The sequence below is a fragment of the Mobula hypostoma genome, chromosome 7 (assembly GCF_963921235.1).
Source record: "Mobula hypostoma chromosome 7, sMobHyp1.1, whole genome shotgun sequence".
Lineage (NCBI taxonomy): Eukaryota > Metazoa > Chordata > Chondrichthyes > Myliobatiformes > Myliobatidae > Mobula > Mobula hypostoma.
In genome coordinates this window covers 55,983,210-56,008,251 of record NC_086103.1, presented here as the reverse complement: position 1 = coordinate 56,008,251, position 25,042 = coordinate 55,983,210, and the positions used below count along the sequence as shown (strand labels likewise).

General features: G+C 40.0%; 1 protein-coding gene across 7 annotated transcripts in view; it reads right to left on the bottom strand.

The window, feature by feature from the left end:
• rnf44 (ring finger protein 44) overlaps positions 1-25,042 on the bottom strand; it is a 161,110-nt gene that overhangs the window by 45,166 nt on the left and 90,902 nt on the right. Inside the window, exon 2 of one of the 7 annotated variants that reach the window (XM_063053453.1) lies at positions 24,491-24,630. The exons of the other annotated variants lie outside the window; for them this stretch is intronic. The gene's annotated coding sequence lies outside the window, so the exon portion shown is untranslated. The remainder of the gene's footprint in view (positions 1-24,490; positions 24,631-25,042) is intronic. 7 annotated transcript variants of the gene reach the window in all.

Genomic DNA, 25,042 nt, shown 5'->3' with positions numbered 1-25,042 from the left:
TCGAAGGGTCTTATTTCAGCTAGCGGTCTCTCATTAGAGGTGTTCCACATGCCACATGGACCTGTACTGGGATCTCTGCTGTTTGTCATGTATATAAATGTCCTGAATGAAAATGTAGATGGATGGGCTAGTAAGTTTGCAGATAATACAAAGATTGGTAGTGTTGTAGAAGACTGGCAAAAAAATTCAAAGGGATAGAGATCAGTTGCAAATATGGGTGGAGAAATGGCAGATGGAGTTTAACCAGGCCAGATGCGAAGTGTTGCATCTTGGGAGGTCAAATGTAAGGATAGAGTACACTGTTAAGGACAAGGTCCATAACATTGTTGATGAGCTAAAGGTCCAAGTTCACGGCTCCCTGAGAGTGGCTGCACAGTTTGACAGAGTGGTTGAGAAAGGCATGTGGCATGTTTGCCTTTGTTAGTCGAGGCATTAAGTTCAAAAGTCAGGGAGTTATGTTGCAGCTTTATAAAATTCTAGGTTATGAGAGGTATTGATAGAGCAGACAGACAATATCTTTCTCCGGGGGTTATAATGTCTAATACCAGAGGGTATGCATTTAAAGTGAGAGGGGGTAATTTCAAAGGAGATGTGAGTGGCAAGGTTTTTTTATATACAGAGAGTGGTGGTGCCTGGGTGACGGCAGAGGCACAAAGATTAGAGACTTTTAAGAGATGTTTAGATAAGCACATGTGTACGAGGGAAATAGAAGAATATGGACATTGTGTAGACAGAAAAGATTAGTTTAGCTATCCTAGTTATCCATTCGATTACTGATTTACTCAATGATTTCAGTGAAAGTATCTTTCACTTAAGCAGCTGAGGTTTATATATAGTGCAAGAGTTGGTATGGAAAGAGGAAGTGGGATGGTTCTAGATATAGCTGCAGCACAGGCATGCAGTGGATGTTTGGATAAGAAGGTCAAGTGCAAGAACTCCAATGACTCTAAGCTGATTGGAAGCGTGAGAGGTAAGGTGGACACGGAAGCCGCAAGGAGATATGGTGAATGGGTGAGCACATAGCAAAGGGAGTATAGTAGGAAATAATGGGAGGTCATTTACTTTGGCTAAGAGTACTCACTCACAGCTGCCATGCACTGTATTAGGTACACCTGTACTCCTGCTCGTTAGTGAAAGTATTTAATCTGCCAATCATGTGGCAGCAAGTCAATACATAAAAGTAGGCAGATATTGTCACAAGGTTCAGGTATCATTCAGACCAAACATCAGTATGGGGAAGAAATGCGATCTAAGTGACTTTGACCGCATAGTGATTACTGGTGCCGGATGGGGTGGTTTGAGTATCTCAGAAACTGCTGATGTCTTCGGACTTTCACGTACAAAGGTCTCCAGAGTTTACAGAGAAGGGTGCGAAAATCAAAAACATCCAATGAGCAGTGATTCTGTGGGCAAAAGCATCTCTTAATGAAGAGAGGTCAACTGGTTCAAGCTGACAGGAAAGCAACAGTACCTCAAATAACCACACATTACAACAGTGGTGTGCAGAAGAGCATCACTGAATGTACAGCACGCCGAACTTTATCATGGCTGGGCTACAGCAGCAGAAGACCACAAACATACACTCAGTAGCCACATTAGGTACAGGAGATACCAAATAAAGTGGCTGCTGAGTGTATGCCAATTCGGAATATGGTCTTAGGTAACAGATACAGCACAACCTCATTTCTTTGAACTTACTTCACTCAGAAAATTTCAGTAAGCTCATAGAGCTGCTGCCTCACACTTCTAGTAACCTGTTTTCAATCCTGACTTCCAGTGAAGTCTGTGCGAAGTTCTGCAAGGCAACTGTATGGGTTTGCAGTGGGTGCTCAGAATTTCTCACACCTCACAATCATGGGTATGGTTAGGTAAATTGGTTACTGTAAATTGCTACTGCCTTGTAAGTGGTAGCATCTTGAAGGAGTCGATGGGAATATGGAAAAAAGAAAGGATTAGTGCAAATAGGTGCTTGGTGATGGGCATGGACTCAATAGGACAAAGATCCAATTGTGCACTCAATGACTAACAGAGACCAGAATATACATTTGTATGTCAATTAAATGCCATTTTAATTGTCAAGATGCTCAATTCATTATCAGTTTTCAGTTAGTCACTGACTCAGTTCTCTTCCCAATTTATTTTTTCAATACACAGGACGGAAAACAAAAAGTTCTTTCCAATTCCTAACATTAATTCCCACCATCTCTAGAAGTAATGTACATGTGTTCACCAATTATTTTACTGAAATCACAGCTAATTCTTATTCTCACCACTTCTGGCACCTGCTGATGGAGTTATTATTCCATTTTGAATTTATATCTTTTCTCCATGTAACAACTTGCATGTTTTGAAATATGCTTCCATATTGAATCACAATTTTAATTTTACTACTTTAAATTTAGACTGTTTTCAGAAAAGCATACTTTCAAACTTTTATGAGACTATAGTCCTTATTGGGATTTCATGTACCTACTTTCCTATCTTCCTATTAACTTTGCAAAAACATTTGTCATCAAATATCTCCCTGACAACTTAATCTTGCTGTTTAAAGTTTAGCTAGCTTATCCGCTCCCTAAAGCCTCTGCTCATGTTGATATCATCAATACTGATCAATTCATTACTCCATTAGAAGCTAAGAGTTACACTTGCCTTCAAGGCTTGATTCTGTTATCATCTCTGACATCATGTTCCTGGTTTTCAATTCTTTTGTATCATATTGTAGAAATCATTGCTGAGGCAAATGCAGATTTTGCATGAAGTACACTTATATACTAATTACAACAGAAAGATCAGAGCTTTTTTTTAATGCATTTCTGATGATCAAAGTGAGGGGTACAAAGTGTTGTCTTTAGGATCTGGTGGATGGGCATTTCAAAGTACTGCCTGCCTTCTGTCTGCTCCACCGCTGTGGATCAGTGGAAGTGATGGGTCACGTGGAAGTGTCAGCAGCACGGTGCACACCATGTTATAACAGGTTGTCAGTTCATCTGCTTCTTAGCCACAGCCTTAGACTATATAAATCCTTTGCCAGAAAGACAGCTGGTATGAGTTGCCACGGCAGCAGCAGACAACAAAGAAAGGCTTGACCATTGATGCCACAATCGAGTCAGCGGTTCTTCCAGCCATACCAGGTGGCTTCCACCAGTTTAGCTGAAGTAACCAAGGAAACACCTCAGAGGGTTCTGTTAAAATGTAAAGGGGCAAAATGCAACTTAGCGTGCTTGTGGGAGCCCCCCCACCCCCACACACAGACACTGCTTCATTAACTTCGCTTCTTATAATCCTTACAAAACTAAACTAACTGGCCTAGCTTACTTCCACTTGGAATTATGTTCCAGAGGGAACCAAATCTTTACCGCAAAGTGGATTGGAAATTGGCAGGTACCACCAAGCAGTCAAAGTTCCTCTTTTCCAGTTCAGATCTTGCACCAATACAATATCGGTGGATGTAAATACTGTTTGTATCACAGGAATCAAAAACTGATCTGTTGTCTCACTCCACCAGCAGCCATGTGCGGGACATGAACACACCATCAGTGCCCGTCTTTCAGATTTGCAATGTTAATGTTCTCCATGGCCTCTTAAATTGGGATATTACTTTATGATCGTCTTTTCCACTGAGGCACATTGAAAAACTTGTCTTGCATATCATCTGTATCGATCAATTCATTACGGTGTATTGAGGCAGCACAACAGCAGAATGCAAAATAAACCCTTACCGTTATAAGGCAAATGCAATGCAGATAGACTAGAAGGTGCAAGGTCAAAACCAGGTAAAGTGTCCATCTGATCCTACTAGGGGATGGTTCAATTGTCTTACAACTGGGGGAAACAAGCTGTCCTTGAGACTGTTCATATCTTCTGCCCAGTAAGGTGGAGGGGGGTGTCATCGGTTATGTTGGCTGCTTTACCAAGCAGTGAGAAGTGTACACAGGGTCCATGGAGGGGAGGCTGCCTTCTGTGACGTACTGAGCTGTGCCCAGCACTCTCTCTGGTTTCTAGCATCATGAGCAGAGCAGTTGCCACACCGCCTGATGCTTCCGGGTAGGATGGTTTCTATGGCGCATTGATTACGAAACGGTGAGGATCTAAGGCACAGGTTCCCAACCTTTCTTTTCGTGCCATGGACCTATACCATTAAGCAAGAGGTCAGTGGACCCCGGGTTGGGAACTCCTGATCTAAGGGGACAAGACACATTTCTTCAGTCTCCTGAGGAAGTAGAGTCACTAGTGCACTTTCTTGGCCTTGGTGTGAACATGCAAGGTTGCTCTCTACTCAATAAAATATTAAACTTAATCAATTGTTTACATTCCCAAGAAGAGCAAATGCTAGAAATTGGAGTTACCCACAGGAAATACTGGAAAATGCTACATCGATTAGACAGCATCAGAACTACAGTTCATGTCAACTATTTCACGGACATTAAATGTTTCTCTTCACACAGACGCTGCCTAACTTGCTGGATATCCAGACATCTTCTCCTCTTTAATTAATTTTAATCCACCTCAATGTTGAATCACCTCACATCCGCGGATTCAACTAACCGTGGATCGGGATCGGAAAAAAACCCGGAAGTTCGCTCTCTTTCTTCTTATTCCCTAAACAATACAGTGTAACAACTATTTACATAGCATTTCCATTGTACAGGTATCCCCCACTATCCGAAAGTAAAGGGAAGAAGCAATTACCGTTAATTTATACGGGAAAATTTTGTGAGTGTTCCCAGACCCAAAAAATAACCTACCAAATAACACTAACATATAGTAAAAGCAGGAATGATATGATAAATAAACAGCCTATATAACGTAGAAATAATATATGTACAGTGTAGTTTCACTTGTCAGAATCAGGAAGACAGTGAGCACACTGGAAGGTTCATGCATTTTTCTAACATATAGTTCTTTGTAAGCATTCAAAACATCCTGCAAACGTGCCCTAAACCTACGTGCCCTTTCAAAATTAAAGTCATACTTTTCTGCAATCATTGCAGCACTGTCAATCGTAGTGAAAATCTCACGCAGTTCAAAGCTATGGCGGCTTGATGCTGAGATGCTGAGTGTTTGTTTTGCTGACAGCAAAACAAACGCTGAACGCTATTTTCACTTTTCACCACTCTCGCTGCTCGGGGTGCATACTGCCTCTATAACGGCTCGCTGCAAAATAAACGCTGAACGCTATTTTCGCTTTTCACCACTCTCACTGCTCAGGGTTTGTGGAAGAGGTATAGTGGTTGCGTCTGTACTGAACATGTACAGACTTATTTTTCTTGTCATTATTCCCTAAACAATACAGTATAACAACTATTTATATAGCATTTACATTGTATTAGGTATTATAAGTAATCTAGAGATGATTTAAAGTTTACGGGAGGATGTGCATATGTTATATGCAAATACTACACCATTTTATATACAGGACTTGAGCATCTGCGGGGGGTCCCGGAACCAAACCCCCGCGGATACGGAGGGCCGACTGTACATTGTACAGTGATTAGCTACAAATGCAGAACAAAACTGACTGGTCAAACAGCTTATAACAGTGCAGGAATCGGGTATCTCTGAGGTTAATAAAAGCACTATCCCGTCTAAACAAGGGTGAGCACAGTTGTTGTTATTATAACCCGTCAAAATCTTAAGTAATATGAACTCAGGAACAAAGATTCCTGGCACCTGCATTATCATTTAGTGAGGTTTCTTAGCATTTCATTTCACCTCAGCAGTCACCTCCCCAATGGCCATATAGAATAAACACAGTTAACAACATGGAAATTGAAAATATCTGCATAACTCTGCAATTTCAGGTGAAAATTTTAGCATCCCACTTTGAGCTCAAGTTCAACCTAATATGTTAACAGAATAAGGCATCAAAAAAAAATCCAAGGGCCAGTTCACTCACATAACAAGAGAGCAATTCAATAAAATATTCCACCACAGAAAATATATGGCTTTTCAACAAGATAACTTAAAGCTTATTTCTACAGGGCGCCACGGTAGTGTAGTGGTTAGCGCATGCTATTACAGATCGGAGTGGAGTTCAGAGTTCAATCCTGACATCATCTGTCTGTAAGTCCTCCCCTTGGAATGTGTGGGGTTTCTCCAGGTGCTTCAGTTTCCTCCCACAATCCAAAGACGTACCGGTTAGGAGGTTAACTGGTCATTGTAAATTGTACCGTATTTTGGTTAAGGTTAAATCAGCATTTGCTAGGCAGAATGACTTGAAGGGCCAGAAGGGCTTATTCTGTGCCACGTCTCAATAAATAAATAAAGTTGTTCGCAAGCACAGTGTGCATAAATAGCTTCTATCAAAACTTAGCGATAGGGGCATCAGAGGGCATCAGAGTAATATTTCACATCCTTTAAAATCACTTCTGAATGGTGAGGGGCCTTCATTACAAGTTTACTGAGCAAGTTTTGGTTTTGAAGCTACTTCATTTTATTACTTTCCATTGTAAAGTTAGAAGTGCTGTCTACGTCGCATCATTAACACGCACCGCAGTTTAGAATGGAAGGTCCTGTTTCACAATAACATCTTAAATCTTATCTTGGCTATAGAGTGACACTGCAGAACAAAAACACATACCAGCCTGGAATAGCATCCTCAATTATTCACAACGTTCCTTTCATGACCAGGCACCTTGGGAAATGTGTCACACTCTTGCTGTAATGGTATTATTTATCACTGCAGGGAAAACTTTTCACAAGAGATACTGGTCAATGAGATTTTAGCACCAACATAGGAACCTTGAAGATAATCAACAGAAACAATCTCAGCAAATGTCAGTAATCTATTTAGTGACCCTTCTAAATATTCTTTCACTTGCTCTTCAATCTCGGCTAGGTTGACGTTTGGCAAAAAGTCCATGACAACACCTGGAGTATGACAGTCGTCAGCGTCTTACTAGTTAAAAATAAACCTGTTAGTCTTTGCAACACACACACAGCAGGCCAGGCAGCATCTATAGGAAGAGGTACAGTTGACGTTTCGGGCCAAGACCCTTCGTCAGGACTAACTGAAAGAAGAGATAGTAAGTCCTGACGAAGGGTCTCGGTCCGAAACGTCGACTGTACCTCTTTCTATAAATGCTGCCCGGCCTGCTGCATTCACCAGCATTTTTTGTGTGTGTTGCTTGAAATTCCAGCATCTGCAGATTTCCTCGTGTTTGCCTGTTAGTCTTTGTATTGTTAGTCTTTACTCATGTCACATCATATGTTGTCCAAGGATATGGATTTACATACTGTCTGGATAAATACATGTTTTTAAAAAAGCTATGTACAGTATTTATAGTTTTCAGTTCTCCTCAAACAGCCAAGAGCAGCGACTGAAACATCGGCGTACTGTGTAACAGATTTTCACTTCACGTTCACCCACAGATCTGTGCCAATCTTTTCTTTATCTAAAGAAGATAAAGTAATAATCACCACTAACTTGTCAGTCTTTGATGCCACCTTGAATGACAGTTCTGATACAAAACATTCACTAAGTAATTTCAAATAGACAATTTCATTCCATTGTTGCTGTAGGGTTGGGGCTTTCCTGAGATTGTGGTTACAACTCAGGCGTTGTATTTGTGCAGAGAAACAAGCGTGCCCTTTTCCACACCACAGAGAAATCCAACGTTTATATAAATGCAACAAGTATTTCATTTTGGATATTCCTCTCACTCTAAGCTTTCAGAACAAAAGGTGAAGCATTTGGTACTGAAAAAGGCACAGAAACAATAGCCCTCCTAATTGTTAAAACCAACCATTATCATATGAAAAGCTACCAATAAGAAAATGTGTGAAGATTCACCAAACGCTTAGATACTTGATGAGAATGCATTTACAAGCAAAGTGGGATATGTGCCTTTATGAACAGAATCAGAAATTACAAACCCTTTATAAAACACTGGTTAAGCCCCACCTAGCATATCAAGACAAAATGTGGGCATCAATGTCTTGCTGACGTATTTTTTTTTAAAAAAAACAGCTCTAGGAGTATAGAACTTCCAACATGCAAAGAGATAATAGAAGCCACAGTTGATCTCAGGAGTTATGGAAGTAATCATGACTTTTGACAAAGTAAGATAAAGCTAAAGCACTTTAGGTGAGAGAACTGCAGATTGAGAATGCAGATTTACAACATTTAACCAATGATAACAAAGGGGAAAAATATTCAGCAAACTTTCATTACTTGGAACGTACTGACTGAACTATTGGTAGAAGTGGGTGAAAAAAGCGGCTTTTGAAAACAATAGAATACGTGAAGGGGAGAAAAGTTACATGGCAATGGGCTAAAGGGGAGGCATTAGGCAGCATTAAAAAGAACTGCTTATGTTTGAGAGAGAAAAGATTGCATCATATAACTGTAAATAAGCTGTGAGAGTTCCGCTCTGCAGAGGACATTTTCTAGCTCTGCTTTGCTGGATGCTTATTATAAGCCTAGAAATCACGTTTAAAGTGAGAAGGGAGAAATTTAAAGGAGACAAGGAGGGGTAACTTATTCCACAAAGAGGGTGGAGGCCATCTGAAATGAGATACCAGAGGAGGTGGTGTCAGTCAATTGTAATGTTTAAATGGCATTAAGACAGGTGCTTGGGTAGGAAAAACATGGAAGAACATGGGGCTAATGCAGACAAATGGGATAATGTAGATGGGTATCCCAGTTGACACGGACAAGGAGCGCTGAAAGGGGCCATTTCTCAGCTGTGAGCACGATATAAGATTTAAAAGGGAAGATTATGAACAGTCTGATGCAGTTTGAGATGCATTAGTTATCCATAGTGTTCGTGCATGTGTGTAGAAACAAGAGACAAAGATTAATACAGTAAGTGACAAATCAATTCGTGCAAAATGATTACTGTCTAGAGAAGCAATGTCCAAAGCATGTTCTCTCATTCATGAATGCAATGTTCAATTAAAGATGCATGGAGTTATTATTGCAATCTCAGTTTTAAAAAAAGGAGAAATAAGAGAAACATACAAGAACCAAGGTTGATGGAAAAAAGAATGGTTGATAAATAGGGTGTGGGAAGGAGAAATCACAACAGTAGAGAAAAATAGGAATTAAAAAGAAAAACAGACTCACGATCAATGCATTTGCTTTGAGCTTTGTCAACAGTTAAGGAAGATGGTACTGAGCAAACTAATTTATGCAGGAATACAAGAAAATTAAACTGGAAAGGCACTGAAGAAATTGCAAAAAAGTACTCGTGGTGATTGTTCTGCTAACTGAAATAAAATACCTTGAATTTAGTATTTTCCTATTTTTTCAAGGCTCCAGTGATTACAATAACTACTTTAATAAGAATATGGGATTACAAGCTTTATCCCATCTTATATGTATCTTTTTATGTCAATTAACCAACAGTAACTGTGATCCTACATTCAGTCTACTGAAAAAATTATCCTCAACCTGCAAGGCTCATATTTAACACATCCGTGTAATTTTTCCTTTTAAACAATACATTTAACATCATAAACCTCACAAAATACCTGTTTGTACAGGTAAATCTGCCTCAGCTGTCAACAGATGAATGAATGATAAGCCACGCTTGCATTCATATACGCAACTTGACAAAAGGATGACCTTCCTTGTACACACTCTATAAACATAGTATTTACTAAAGTACTGATGTGTGTGTTCATGTAAAAGAACACATCTAAATTTATATGGCACATGTTAAATTATAGTGGGGCCACAAACTCTAGCTCCCAAAATACATGCAGAGATTTCTCACCAATTTAAAATTGACTTATCTGTGTTCTCGTTTATAATGAGTGTGAATTGAACCAAATCATTATTAACTGAACTTCTGAAATTTGTGATGGTAAAAATTGTAAAAATATATGAAACACATTAGGAGGACAAAATCAAGCAGAAGTTGAGCAAACTCTAGGGTAACTCTAGGATGCCCACGGACTGAAAATCAGACTGTATATGCATTGAATGTACAGTGTGTGTGACTGGAGTCACATGCAGGGGCAGACTTGCTTTCCATAAATGGATCAACTGAATTTTTATGGCAACTTAAAAATTTCCACATTTTTCTGCTGATAAGATATTCTTGGTTGGATTTGAACCTTACAAGATCAGTGTTGCAAGCTAACAGCACTAGATGAACTGCCCCTGAATTTGGGGCTATTACACTAAGATTTGTCACATACATCTCTTTCATGAATTGCCACCAAAGGGTCATTTTATAGGTTAGATGCTTCCAATAAATAGCAAACAATGGGTTTTGTACCTCCCAATATTCTGAAATAGTCCCTGATGTCTCCTTAAGTCCACATATATATTCACCCAGTTACCTGCATTTATTATGTTCATAGTAACTTTATCATCTCTTCTGGATGATAACAATGCTGAAAATTCTTAGAACGATAGCAGGGAGGAAATGCAACGTCATGCAAAAGCAGCATTAGGTTTAATTGATAATAACCTTCAGCTCCCACAGCCAAATTGCACCAAGGTTTCAGATGGGACGTACAGGTAAAGCACAGGACTAATATGTTTTAGGATGTGAACAGAGGGAGGAACTGTAGCTACATTCTCAAGACACAAATGTTAAAATAGGCATAATTGTGAAAGTGAATATTATGGTTGGTATATGCGGCCAGTATCAATAACAAGACAATATACTTGCATGGAGAAACTTACTTTTACATGCAAAAGATGAAGCTTGATGATCATATTTTATATAACATTCATAATACTACAGCACAATAACAATTTTGGCATGAAGTTCGAACTCTTCAGAATAATTCCACAGGCTTTAAACATTCTCACAGAGCAATACAACTAGACTGTAAGTAACACATACAAAATGCTGGAGGAACTCAAGAGGAACAGGCAGCACCAATGGAAAGGAATAAACAGTAGATGTTTCAGGCTGAGACCCTTCATCAAGACTGGAAAGGAAGGGGGAAGATGCCAGAATGAGAAGGTGGGAGAAGAGGAAGGAGTCCAACCTGGAAGGTGATAGGTGAAGGCAGGTGGATGGGGGTGGGGGGGGAGAATGAAGCAAGGATCTGGGAAGTGACAGGTGGAAAAGGTAAAGAGCTGAAAAAGACGAATCTGATAGGAAGAAAGGGAAGGAGGGGCACCAGGGGAGGTGATAATACTAGATTGTAAACTGTTGTTTCTACGAGTGCTCCCTGGGCTTTGCATGAGAACTGTCAGTACATTGCTCCACAAGTCAAAAATGCCCATTTTCTATTGTAACCCAAACCACATCACTCCACACACCCTTGTTATAATTCTTCCATTTTAGTGACTCATCACACGAACATTATCTATTATTAAACTAACGGAACACACTCAGTGGCAACTTTATCAAGTACACCCTTATACCCGCTTATTAATGCAAATATCTAATCGGCAACTCAATGTATAAAAACATACAGGCATGGTAAAGAGGTTCATTTGTTGTTTAGACCAAACATCAGAATGGGAAAGAAATGTGACCCAAGTGACTTTGACCATGGCAAGATTGTTGGTGCCAAACAGGGTGGTCTATTTCAGAAAGTGCTTCTCTCCTGGGATTTTAATGCACAAGAGTCTCTGAGGTTTACAGAGAATGGTATGAAAAACAAACAACATCCAGGGAGCAGCAATTCTGTAGATGAAAATGCCTTTTTAATGAGAGAGGTCAAAGGAGGATGGCTAGACTGGTTCAAGCTGAGTGAAAGGTGGCAGTAACTCAGATAACCACCATTACAACAGTGGTGTGCAGAAGAGCATCTCTGAATGCATAACACATCGAACCTTGAAGTGGCTGGGCTATAGCAGCAGAAAACCATGAGCATACACTCAGTGACCACCTTACTAGGTATAGGAGGTGCCTAATAGAGGAGCCACTGAGTGTATATGCTATATCAAGTTAGTAATGAATTACATTAGAATTTTATTACTAATACCAGCTTAAAAGTGCCTAAAAGTGTCACAGAAAATTTCTGCATCATTTAATTTCCACAAGTCAAGCCATTTGTAAATTGGGGAGCCTCTGTATTTTCAACTTTACTAGCATGACCTTCAAAAAAATGAAGTTATTGGTAATACCCAGAGACCAGAATGTGATATTCCAGCTAACACTCAAAATCACTGTCTTATCACTACTTTAAGTCATTAGACTTTGAACTTTACACAAAAGGAAAGGAAGCAAAAAGTCTCCAAATGTTTTTTTTAAAGTAAAAAGTCCATATATTCTTATAAAGCAATGAAAGCTTGCTGGTGGTGAGAAGATGAGCTTACAGTCAAATCTTATTGAATGGAAGAGTAGGCTTGAATGACTATGTGATCTTCCAGTTGCTGTGTTTGTGCCATTTTAAAATTCCTCTTTGTACATGCTTAAACCTGGCCACATTCATCTGTTTGTGCACCAATCAGATATCCCGTATGCAGAAAATTGATTAATTTGGACATGAAAAGTTTGAATCACGATGCAGCAGACTGTCCAATCATCTGTAATCAACACATTTACAGCAGCGTTTTCACAATTGCTCAGATATTCCAGAGTCATGCAAAATGATTTTGGTTAAACTTATGAATTGTTTTGCAGTCTCAGCAAACTGGCAGGTGCACTGGGATATATCATGAGGATGAATTCTGTATGCATTTGAAGATCTACTCAATTAAGTTCATTATGTAATTCAAACTCCCACGCGAATCTATTCTTGATCTTATCAATGCACATTACCCCTGAGCCCCCCCAAACAAATTATGTACAAATCATACTTACAGTAAGATTTGTTATACACAAATGTATTCACTGACGAAAGCATGGAAAGGTGGGAGAAAGAAATTTTACTTTCATTCTATGACAGAACCAACTCCATTCAAGTCTGTAAGAGGGTATGTGTGAGCTTGCATTTCCCTTGTGCCCTTCCACATGATTTGTGAGGACCCAGGGAATATATTACATCGTAGACTTGGAGAACAGAAATCAACAGATTTAGTGGAGAGCGAAGAATCTGTGCTCCTGTCAAGCTCCCTGTGAATACCTAGCTAGGCAAATTCAAAGCTGGTCCGTAATTACACGTGAAGCCACCTGGTTAAAATTTTGACTAAATGTGGCCAATTGGTCAAAACATTCTTCCAGATATTAACCTTTTTTTTTTGAAAACATAGTATTGGCGCATTTAACTAAATATGCCAATGCTATATTTTTAAAAAATTTAATGTTTCGAAGAATGCTTTTAAAATCTAGCCCAAGTCTGAGCAGGTACCTTCGCTCTAAGCAGTGAGAGCAGTAAATTATACACACAGAAATGATATATATGCAATACTACGCTGTAGCAGCTCTTGATTCACCGGAACACAGCATTTTGGTGTAAATATGGAGAAAAAAATTCCAAAGCAAATTCTATTCTCCTACAGTCTGAATCCTGATAATTAAGCTGAACATACATATGTGTTACAATGTTGTCAACAAATATACAGGTCATGATCTGCAATGTTGCCATTATCACAGGCAGAAAGAGACACAAGTTCCTGCAAAGAGAATTTAGAGTTTAGGAGTACATTTATAACAGGACCTCTAGGGTAGTAAGCTCAGGATTACACCCTGTGCCAGAAGCTAGTGAGGCAAGAAATAGAACATGTTACAGTTAAATATATGATCATGGAGACCGGTGCAGAAGTGAGAGAATTGGGTATATGGATCGTTGTGCTCTCTTCCACAGTAGGTACCTGCACAAAAGGGACAGATTGCACCTAAACTGGAGGGAAACCAATATCCTCGTAGAGGTTTTTGCTAGTGCTACTCAGAAGGGTTTAAACTAGTCTGGCAGGGGGTGAACAGTATTGCAGATGGGAAAGTTAAGGCAAATATCAATTTGAAAGCAAGCAAATTCAGTAGATGGGACAGGGGGGTACAATACTGAATTGTAGAAAACCTGACAGGTAAGGCAGAGGAACCCAGGGCACAGATTTGCACATGGGACTGGGTTTTTTTTTAGCCATAACAAAAACATAGATCAGGACTGGCACCTCAATGTTCCAGGGCACAGATGCTGCAGCATTATAGAGGTGGAGGTAAATGTTTTTTTTTATTTGGACTGGGACCCCCGTTGTACTAAGGGCTTGGATGGGGGTGAAGAGTTTTCTGAAACAATCTGTAGGTGACCCTACCAGGGAGGGTGCAACACTGGACCTTCTATTGGGAAATGAGGCCAGGCAAGTGACGGAAGTGGCATTGAGGAACACTTTGGGACCAGTTACCATAATTCTATTAGTTTAAAAACAGTTATGGAGAAAGGCAATAGTGGCCTAAATTGGGGCAATGCAAATATGATGAACTTGCAAGGGTTTATTAGGGAAGGCCACTTGCAATACATTTGGCAAGTGGGAGACTTTTAAAAGAAAGACTGGAAGAGGTCAGTGAGAGCATGACCTAGTTAAGAGTAAAGGGCATTTCAGGTAGGAATAGGAAATCATGGTTGGTGGGAGATACTGAAGCTCTGATTGGGGGCGGGGGGGGGGCGGGGAGAAGCATTCAACAACTATAGGGCACTGGGATTAAATAAATCCCTTCAGGAATACGAACAAAATGTAGGAGTACACAAGGGAAACCCAGAAGGCAAAAAGGCATGAGGTAACTCTGTCAGATGAGGTGAAGGAGAATCCTAAGAGACTTGTGAAGTACATTATGAGCAAAATGAAGAGAAAAGGTCCTTTAAAGGATCAATGTGGAGACGCAGGAGGCTACAGCTGCTCGCAGGGGGCACTCAGTAAGTCATCTATGGAGGGGAACAAACAGAAGACATTTTGGTTGAGATGCCTCATTCGACTGAAAAACAGAGGGGGTCAAGGGTGGGGGTGCTGATAGGCAGATGGGGCGGGGGGGGATGGCAATGAAAGCCAGGTAGCTCAGGAATCAAGGAATAAAGCACAGAGGGGGAGCATTTCCCCTCCTTCGCACTCACTATCTGCCCATCACCCTACACTGGTTTCCCTCCTCCACTAGTGCCATCAGCCCTTTCCACTTGGCTCCCTTTATCTCATGCTCCATCTTCCTCTCCGATAAGATTCCATAATTTTCAGCCTTTTGTCACTTCCACCATCACCTGCCAGCCTCTAGCACTATTCCTGTGGTCACTTCCTCCCCAGGATCTACTTACCACTTGCTCGTCCATGCTCCATCCCTTCCCTCCACCTTTTTACATTGGCTATCTCCCCTCTATGAAACCCCTGGAGCGGTGTGTCAGCATCACTAACAGCTGTACCAGCATATTTCTGAAAACAGATTAAGTAATGAGTTTTCCCATTTAAAACTGAAGTTTCCCAATATCAATCCTTCCATTTGACACATCCCAAGCATCATGATGCCATTGCAAGGCTGTTCTGTTGTTGTGATGCCAAGGAAAATCATTGATGCAAAAACCTCAGATCATGTTTTGAGGTTGCAGAATGCATCAGCTAATCCTACAACAAATTTTGGACATACAAGGAAGTATATGGTGTTCACTCTTCCTTCTGTTTAGTTTTGCATCAATAGCAGAAGTCTTAGCTCGGCATTAAAGGATTTAAGCCTAACCCCAGAGAATGAAGCACATAATACAAGACTGGCACTTCATTGCCATACTGAGCGAACATTGGAGAGGTTGCCTTCAAAAAGGAATATTAAAGGAAGGTCAGCTATTTCTTCAGTCCATGCAAAAGATCCGTTTAGAGGCAAAAGGGGTCACAAACCATTGGCCAATGATTAGTGCCACTGTTAAGAAAAAACAATGATCATTTAATTCATTCTTTTTGTCTAATGTTTCTGCATGAAAATTGCAAATCCATATATTACAACAATATTTCACTGGGTATGAAATGAGCTTGGGTTTAATAAGCACATGAAAAGAGTCACACAGAATGTGAACTACTTGATCCTTTAAGTTTTGAACATCTACTTTCAGTGAACGCAGATTAACATCAACCAATTCCTGATGGACACAAACCTACCTTCAGCAACCAGGTCAACGAGTTCAAAAGGAACATAGGTAACTTCTGTTTTCACGCTGATGCTTAATGATTGTCAATGCATCAAGAAAGTTCTTATCTTCAGTTACCTTTGATGTAGCTACTATAGGGCCCAAGAGTACTTCCACCCTTGGAAATATGATTCTTCAAAACTTTAAAACAAAATCAGGCAATAAGGAACTAGAATGTTTCTGTCTTCTCCACATTTCTAATTGCTGGCTACCTGATTAATCGCAAAAGCACTCCCCCTATCTTCAGTGTAATTGACTATTTCCATTATTTCTCTCTTAGAAATTTTAAGAATTTCTTCTTCCATTATCATCTCAGATTCACCAGGATTTGAGCTGCTGAAATATTCCCTTTCTAAACATTTGTATACTCATTGGATAACACAACTGTCAGCAGATTTAGAGATAAGTTATCAGGAACAAAAAGAATCTTGGGAACTTAGCAATCCCTGTGCTTTCCCACCTCCAAGGTAAGCATTCAAGTTTCCAGTGAATATTTTCATACACAGATGTCCAAACTCAGGCGTTGGTTCATTCTGTACAATACTCTGATCTTTAAACAATAGCTCAAAGTATGCTTCTTTAAGCAAAAAAAAAATCCTTTACAATAACATATTCCAATTCTGGAATTATTTCTTAAAACTGCTTCAGCTTTTCACAGGAGGGCCACAGCTTCACATTGGTATTCGGCAATACAACACATAGATGTTCACTCATCAGTGAGCATAGACATATACTGGAGTGTGAAAGTAAGGAGGACAGTAGCACAGCCAACTGCCTACAAAAGTAATGGATAAAGTCCAATCCATCACAGGTAAAGCTGTCCCCACCACTGAGCACATCTACAAGGAGAGCTGGCGCAGGAAAGCAGCATCCATCAAGAACCCTGACCACCCAGGCTATGCTCTCTTCTCATTACTGCCATCTGGAAGGAGGTACGGGAACCTCAGGACCCACACCACCAGGTTCAGGAACAGTTATTATCCCTCAACCATCAGGCTCTTGAATCAAAGGGGATAACTTCACTTGCCCCATCACTAAACTGTTCCTACAACCTATGGGCTCACTTTCAAGGACTCTTCATCTCATGTCCTCTGTATTTATTGTTTATATATTATTATTATGTGTTTTTTTTATTTGCACAGTTTGTTGTCTTTTGCATATCGGTTGTTTGTCTACTTGTGTGCAGTTTTCATTGATTCTAATGTGTTTCTTTGTTTTTACTGTGAATGTCTGCAAGAAAATGAGTTTTAGGGCGGTATACAGAAACAAGTATGTACTTTCATAATAAATTCATTTTGAACTTTGAATAGAGCTGCTCCCTCACAGTTCCACGTTTAATCCCTACCTTTGGTCTCCACTTTGTGGTGTTCGCACATTCTCCCTCTGACCATGAGAGTTTCCTCTGCGCACTTCTGTTTCCTACCACATCCTAAAGATACGACCACTGTAAATTTTCCTTATTGTACAAGAAAGAGGTAGAATGCAAAGGGGAGGGGTGGAGAAGAGCTCAAAGGAATTTGGGGAGAATGGCAACCAGATTTGTATAATAGGTGGTAGATGGCGGGCACAGAGTCACTGGTCTATTTCTGAGCTGCAGAAATCCATGACAAAGAACTGACTCATACTTCAATTCAGCTTTCCACTATGTGGTAAAGAAGACTCCTTCCAACTGTCCCAGTAAATTGTAACGTACATCTGTGGTTTCTAGAAATATTACCCAATGTCTTCCAAGTTACATTCCTTTTTGCCCAAGATGCCTTTTGCCAAACACTGACAGACTAAGTAAACCAATTTCCCATTTCTCCACACAAAATTGAAGAGCTATATTATTTAATGAAATCTAAACAATTACCCATTTGTGTTTACATGCACGCTTGTTTAAAAAGTGAAGCATTAAAAAAAAAACCTTCCTTCTAAAATTAACTATCTGACCACAGCACCACAAGCCAGAATTCAGTAAACTATTTTCAAATTGTTCACTGCCTCAGCAGATTGGCTAAAATCCAACTTTAGCCTATACAAAATACTTACGTACAAGCTTTCATTAGGGTTCAAAGTTCGCAAATCCCATTTTGGAGTAATGTAGCTAAATACAATTTTTCGTCCATTTGTCACATAACCTCAGCAACCTTCTCAGACTGAACCGAACTCAAAATTACAAGTAATTCCCACAAAAATGCCAGCTCTGGTCACTATTGCAAAAAGAAAATTCCATAAAAGTAGAGGACCATTTCCTAAGAGTTGTTTCTCTGAAAGCATGCCTGTGGCCTTGTACTTAAGGTATTAGATGAAATTATGATTGTTGCCTCAAATTTGGTCATCTGCTTGGAACATACAAGCAAAGCACACAAGATTTATTGTTGACAGTAAATGTTTTGTGAGGCAGTGCATGCAGTTGCTGACGAAGATCAGCATAGATTAGAGCAGAATTCCTATCCATCTCATCCACCCTCCCTCTTGGCATTATTACTAAAGTCAAGCCGTGTGGCCCTTCTGTTTCTGTTAGATATTTAGAGCAGATATTTTTGGACCACTGCACAAGTACTTATAGGAAGACAGAAGCATACTTAAGATTTGGGAAGTAAGGATCAGGCAGGTTCCTGAGTTATACAGTAGCCAGGAAGCAGGTTAAGAGACTTAAGAGAGCTAGAAGCAGACATGATCTATACGTACTCACTTGCCACAGGAGTAATACCATAAGATTGGAGGTGGCAAATGCTTTTCCTTCATTCCAGAAAGGTAACAGAGGTAATCCTGGGAAACATAGTAGCAATCTATTGCAGAAGATTCTTAAGAGACAGGATTTATGAGCATTTGGAGAAGCATGGTCTGATAAGGGATAGTCAAGCAGGGCTTTGTGACGAGTAGGTAATTCCTCACAAGCTTTATTGACTTCTTCAAGCAAGTGACAAAACAAATTGATGGAGGTGGAACAGTGAATGTGGTGTATTTTGATTTTATGAAGGCATTTGACAGGGTTCCCTACAGTTGGCTCATTCAGAAAGTTAGGAGGCATTGATTTGGCTTGCCCACATGAAGAGGATGTTATGGATGGAGCATAATTCTGCCTAGAGGTCCACAACTAGTCGTGTTCTACAGGGATTTGTTCTGAGACCCCTGCTCTTTGTGAGGAAGTGGGAGGGTGGGTTAGTAAATATGCAGATGACATGAAGGTTGGCAGTGATGTGGACAGTGTACAAGGTTGTCATAGGTTACAGTGGGACATCCACAGGATACAAAGCTCAGCTGAGAAGAGGCAGATGGCGTTTGATCTGGAGAAGTGTGAAGTGATTCACTCTGGATGGTCAAATCTGAAGGCAGGGTATAAGATTAATGGCCGCATTCTTAGTCGTATGGAGGAACAGATGGATACGGGGGTCCGCATCTACAGGTCCCTCCAAGCAGCTGCAGAAGTTAAATGAGTGGTTAAAAAGGCATATGGCGTGCTGGCCCTCATTATTTGGGGGATTCAGTTCAAGAGCTGTGAGATAATATTGAAAATCTATAAAGCTCTGTTCACAGCACACTTGGGAGTATTGTGCTTTGTTCAAGTATGATGTGTATGATTAGAGAGGGTACAGAGGATATACTGTATATTAAAATGGTACCTGGATTATAGAACATCTCTTATGGGCAAAAGTTGAGTGAGCTAGGACATTCTTTTCTGGTGTATCGGAGGATGAGAGACATACAAGATGATGAGGAGTGGGCAGCCAGTGCCCTCTTCCTATGGCAGATATGACTAATAGAAGAGGGCATAATTTTAAGGTGACTGGAGGAAATGATAGGGAATGTGTCAGACATACGTTTATTTTACACAGACACCAGCACTGCTAGGGCTGGTGGTAAAGGCAGATACGTTAGGGACTTTTAAGAGACCCTTAGATGGGCACATGGGTGAAAAAAATGTTGGGGGCAATGTAGGAAGGAAGGGTTAGATTGATAAAGGAGTCACTGTGGCTGAAGGACTTGTACTGTTCGTATACCATGTTCCCCTATAACCTACAGCAATCCAGGACTACTACTAGGAAGCGCAGACTGAAGGCAGCAATCCAGATACCCCAATACAACAGCTGCAGGAGTCATGTTCTCCAGGACAACATAGCACGCAGGTTTCAATGACTCAGCAGGTCAAGCAGTATATATGGAAGGGAAGGGTCTTGGCCAAAACATCAGCTGTTTTATTCTCCTCCAGAAACGCTGTCTGATCTGCTGAGTTCCTCCAGCTTTTGGCGCGTACTGCTCTGAATTTCCAGTATCTGCAGAATTGCATGTGCTTAATCAAAACTTGTTTGTCCACTATTATCTATGAACTCTGAACTATGAACAGAGCATGATGGGCATGCTAATGTTGGTGCTAGAACATGTGGCCCCAGCATACCCTTAGGTTGTTCTGATTGTTAAAGCAAACAACACATTTTACTGTATGTTTATATGTAAATGTGATAAATAAATGAATCATCTGAAACTGAACTCACTACCATCGCCTACTCATGGACCATCAAAAACTCCATTTCAAAATTCTTATTCTTATCTTCACTGAGCCCTCATCAGATTCTGGTCAAGTGCATCTTCCATCACTGGCACGGAGCCTTTGGTCTTTAGGTTCTGCAATTCCTCCTCAAAGCCTCCCATCCTTTCCCACCCTCTTTGGAATCTAACCCCTAGCAATCATTTGCCATGACTCCTCTTTCAGCTAGATGTCAAATGTTGTCTACTTTGGATTGTGTGAAGACAGTCATGCTAGAGCAACATAAATAAAAGCAGTTAATGCAATTGAATGGCAAATAAAGGCAAGAATGGGAGTCAAGGCTACAGAAATGCAATTATTACCTACAGCAGTACAGGCAGGGTAGAAGCAAGAATGACAAAATGACCTTGGGAAAGAAATGGCAGCCTCAGATGGAACGAAGGATGAAAGCTCATCTTCAACACGGGTGGAAGTGTACACGTGGCAAGATAAATTAATGAGGAAAGCTTATGCCCCGTAAAAGACTGATGTAAAAAGATGGTTGTGTTGAATCAGGCAATGTCTCTGAACCAAGGCAGAAGATATACAGATTAGATTTTAGCTGAAGTAGTGAAGCTTGGATGTTTATGATTGACACTTCAGGTAACATTTAGGTAAGTTGTGATTTAATTGAAAATCAAAGTATCACATTAAACTTTAAAACATTTTGCTGTTCAAATAATTTTTATTGTTTGTGTTCTATATAGATGGTAGTGGTTAGTTAAAGTGAATTAGAATGCGTCATTCTGATGCCAAACTACCTTTCTAAAGGTATCTAAAACTCTACTAGTTATCCCTTCAGGTTTCATGGGCGTCTGTTTCATCTCCTCACGGTTAAAGAATGTTATATCCATATGCAAATTAGATACAAAGGAGACACAAGAGACAAGAAGTGCTGGAATCTGGAGCGATAAGCAATCTGCAGGTGGAATTCAGTAGGTTGAGCAGTACCAGCTAGATTTGGAAAGGAATTGCTGATATTTCACACCAGGTCTAAGAATGGAAAGGGAAGATAACCAATAGAAAAGAAACAGTAGTGAGGCAGAGGCCAATGGATGATTGGGGGGCCAAGAAGGGGCAAAGGATGATGGACATATCAAGGCAAATGGAAGAGGGGGGTGAAACGAATGCAGATGGAAGATAGGTGGAGTTGAGAAAAGGAGGGCAGATAAAACCAAGTGGGGGGAGTGGAGAGTGAAGGCAGATAAATGGGTGAGAAGCAAGAACACAGGCTACCTACCAGTGTTGGGACCTGATGAGTCAGAAAGGAGATAACATAAACGATTAAGGGAGAAATGAAGGGCATCGGAACCAAAACTAGATTGGCAGGTGGCCGGGTGGGGGGGAGGGAGAGAGGGTGATAGTGCAGGAATGAACAAAACAGAGAGACAGAAGGAGAAAATATGCCGAAGGTGAGGGTTACCTCAAAGTCAGAAAATACAATGTTCATACACAAGTGGAATAGAAGATCATGCAGTTAGCCCTGGGCCTCACTCAGACAGTGGAGAAGGCTGAGGACAGACAAGTTGATGTGGGAATGGGAAGACCTGAAATGGTATGCAACTGGAAGCGTGGGATTGCAATTAAGGAAAGAGCACAAGCGTTCTGCCAATCAGTCTCTTGGTCTGATTTTGACACGTCAGGAGAACCAAAAGCAGTAGATGAATCTGGAGGAGGTGCACATGAATATCTTTGCCACACGTGGAAGGGTTGTTTAGCGCACTGGATGGCAGCGAGGGAGGAGGTGCAAGACCAGGAAGCCAAGGTGGGAAAGGGGGGTGAGAGGAAGGTGTGGGGAGTGGTAGGATCTTGATACAGCTGACAGAAAGAAAAAGCAGCTTTGATAACTACTGATGCTCATGTTGGATCTCTTCTTAACACTACTGGAATTGTTGGTCAGATCTTACCCAGCTCTTTAGTGGGTACGTGTGCTTTGGCGAGCTAATCATGCTAATTTTGATCATAAAGCACTTACGGATCACGGAATCATTAGCCACTTATTAAAGCAACTTTTAAATGCGTGTTAATCCACTCTTATTTTGTTAGCCTGAATAATTTACAGTTGGACTATCCAACTGTAACTCATAAATCTGAGGCATCATACTTAAGCATAAAATAATTTATACATTTTAGAGAAGCAATGATTTGACGGATCCAGATACCATTTATAGGTTCATGGAAACTTAAAAACTCATGATAATCCTTCACAAAGACCAAACTGTGGTTTGAAATCTGTCCTTGGAGGTTTGTGAGTTTTTGACAGCACAATCATTCCTCTAACAGATTAAAACAATAGAGTATTGTGATAACCAGAACAATCTAGCCTTACCTAAACTATATAATTTGCTAAACCAGCAAGTAAAAATCAGATTTGGAAATCATAAATGCACCTATTTTGTAAATGAACACTTCTCCATATAATTGTGTCTTAATCTTTTAATCTTTCCAAATCAGTTATGTACTTTATTTCAGTACAGATTTGTAAAGACAACACTGTGGAATTTTCAATTAAAATAAATAGGTTTGGAAATCATAAATGACGCAAGGGAGACTGCAGAAGCTGGAAATCTGGAGCAACACCTTATTTACAGACTAGTGTCACTTTATGGACATACAATCAATCTATGTATAGAAGCTGTCTTATGCATTTAAATTTCTTGTGTTCTTTTATTATTATTGCGTTCTTTATCTTTAGTGGATTTTTTCGTGCTCCATCAGATCTGGAGTTACAATCATTTTGTTCTCCTTTACACTTGTGTACAGGAAATTACATTAAACTATCTTGAATCTTGAACACATAAAATACTGAGGAACTCAGCAAGTCAGACAGCATATACAGAGGTATACGGACAGTCGATGTTTTGAGTCGGGGGGCTTCATTAGAAATGGAAATGAAAAACAGGGAGAAGCTAGTATAGAATGGTGGGGGAGGGTGGTGAAGAGCCCGGGAGAACAGAGATTAGTGATAGGCAGCAGTGAGAGGGTCTCACAGAGCTCCTGGTGAGAAGAGGGAAACATCTTCAAAGCAGGCATACCTCAAAGACACTTCACAGTACAGAAGCAAAACAAAGACACAAAAAAGACTGCAGATGCTGAAAATCTGCAGCAACACACAAAATGCTGGAGGAGCTCGGCAGGTCAGGCGGATTCTATGGAGAGAAATGGGACAGTTGATATTTTGGGTTGACACCTGGAAAGGAGGAAAGGAGCGGCCAGAATGAAAGTATAAAATCAGAAATGATACCTGATTTTCACCTACTGGTTAAATCTTAAACTGAAAGTATGCCAGAGATCTGAGGTGCTGTATTAATCAAAGAACAACAGTGGAAAGGAATCATGTGTGCAGAAAGAAAAATTGAGTCTTCATGGTCTGATTAATTATTACAGCGGAAAAGGAGATGATGTTCGGTTTCTGGTTTCAATTCCACAGGTAAAGCTAATTTCACATCAAGAAGCAAGCACCAATTAAACTACAAAGGACCAAGCTTGCAAAAACAAGAAATGCTGTATAAAAGCAATCTAAATTTACCCTTGTGCACTTTTTTTTAAAGTAAGGGAGGAAAATATATTGTTCAAACTGTACATGCAACTGTCACTCAGACAAAGGGAGCACATGTGGGAGGAACAGCTGCTCGGGTGACTTAGAGTTGGAGAACAGCAAGTGAATAAAAAATTGAAAATTACTCAGTTTGTGGTCTGAGGACTGCCATGAACCCGAAGTTTCCAGCCATTCTAGGCAAGATCTACCACAAAAGGAGGTATTATTTTGGCCTTTACACTAGCGATTTGCGTAAAATTGCAACCACTTTAATTTGCATTAAGTGTTCTAAAAGAGATCTTTACAGCTTTTAATTGAGCTATAATTCTCACTAGATGAGCCACAGGATTGTTAAGTTTACAAAGGGCAGATATTCTGATTATCATTTTTGGTAAATTTAATTGCCTCCACTGCCCTAACCCACAGTTAAGGATTTTAAAAAAGGCAACATCACAGGTAAATTTGTCCAGAAAGCAAGTACTGACCTGATGGTGTATAATGGGTTAGTAATGACTGCCAGGTATGGGCAGTACACAGGCTTTGAGAGATGAGCTCGACACTTCAGAAAATATACAGTTCCAGTTACAATTCGTTTTGCAAATCATGTTGATCAATTTACCCAAACCTGTTGAAGGGCAAAAAATAATCGTGCTGAATATCACTGTGTTCAAGAACAAACTATATTTTTGGCATTAACTACCAATATTTCATTTACAATATTTTTTGGACACATTGATTTTGATCCTCACGTGATACTTAGTTACATTCATTTTCAACCTTACACAGTACCTAGTTAAAGAGGAAAATATCAAAGCAGGTAAATATTCTGAAATGAAAATGCATAAATGTAAATAACTGTGAAGTTTCTCATACAAATACACCTTAGCGTTTTTTGTCTTATCTGCACATCTATTTATGTGTGGTGGACAAGTAGAAATAATGGAAACTGATTTTATCTTGCTTATCAAAATGAATGTCACTGTTTTGTTCCAAGAAACAGAATAATTTTTTGCTCACTTTCTGTTCAAATTTAGCAC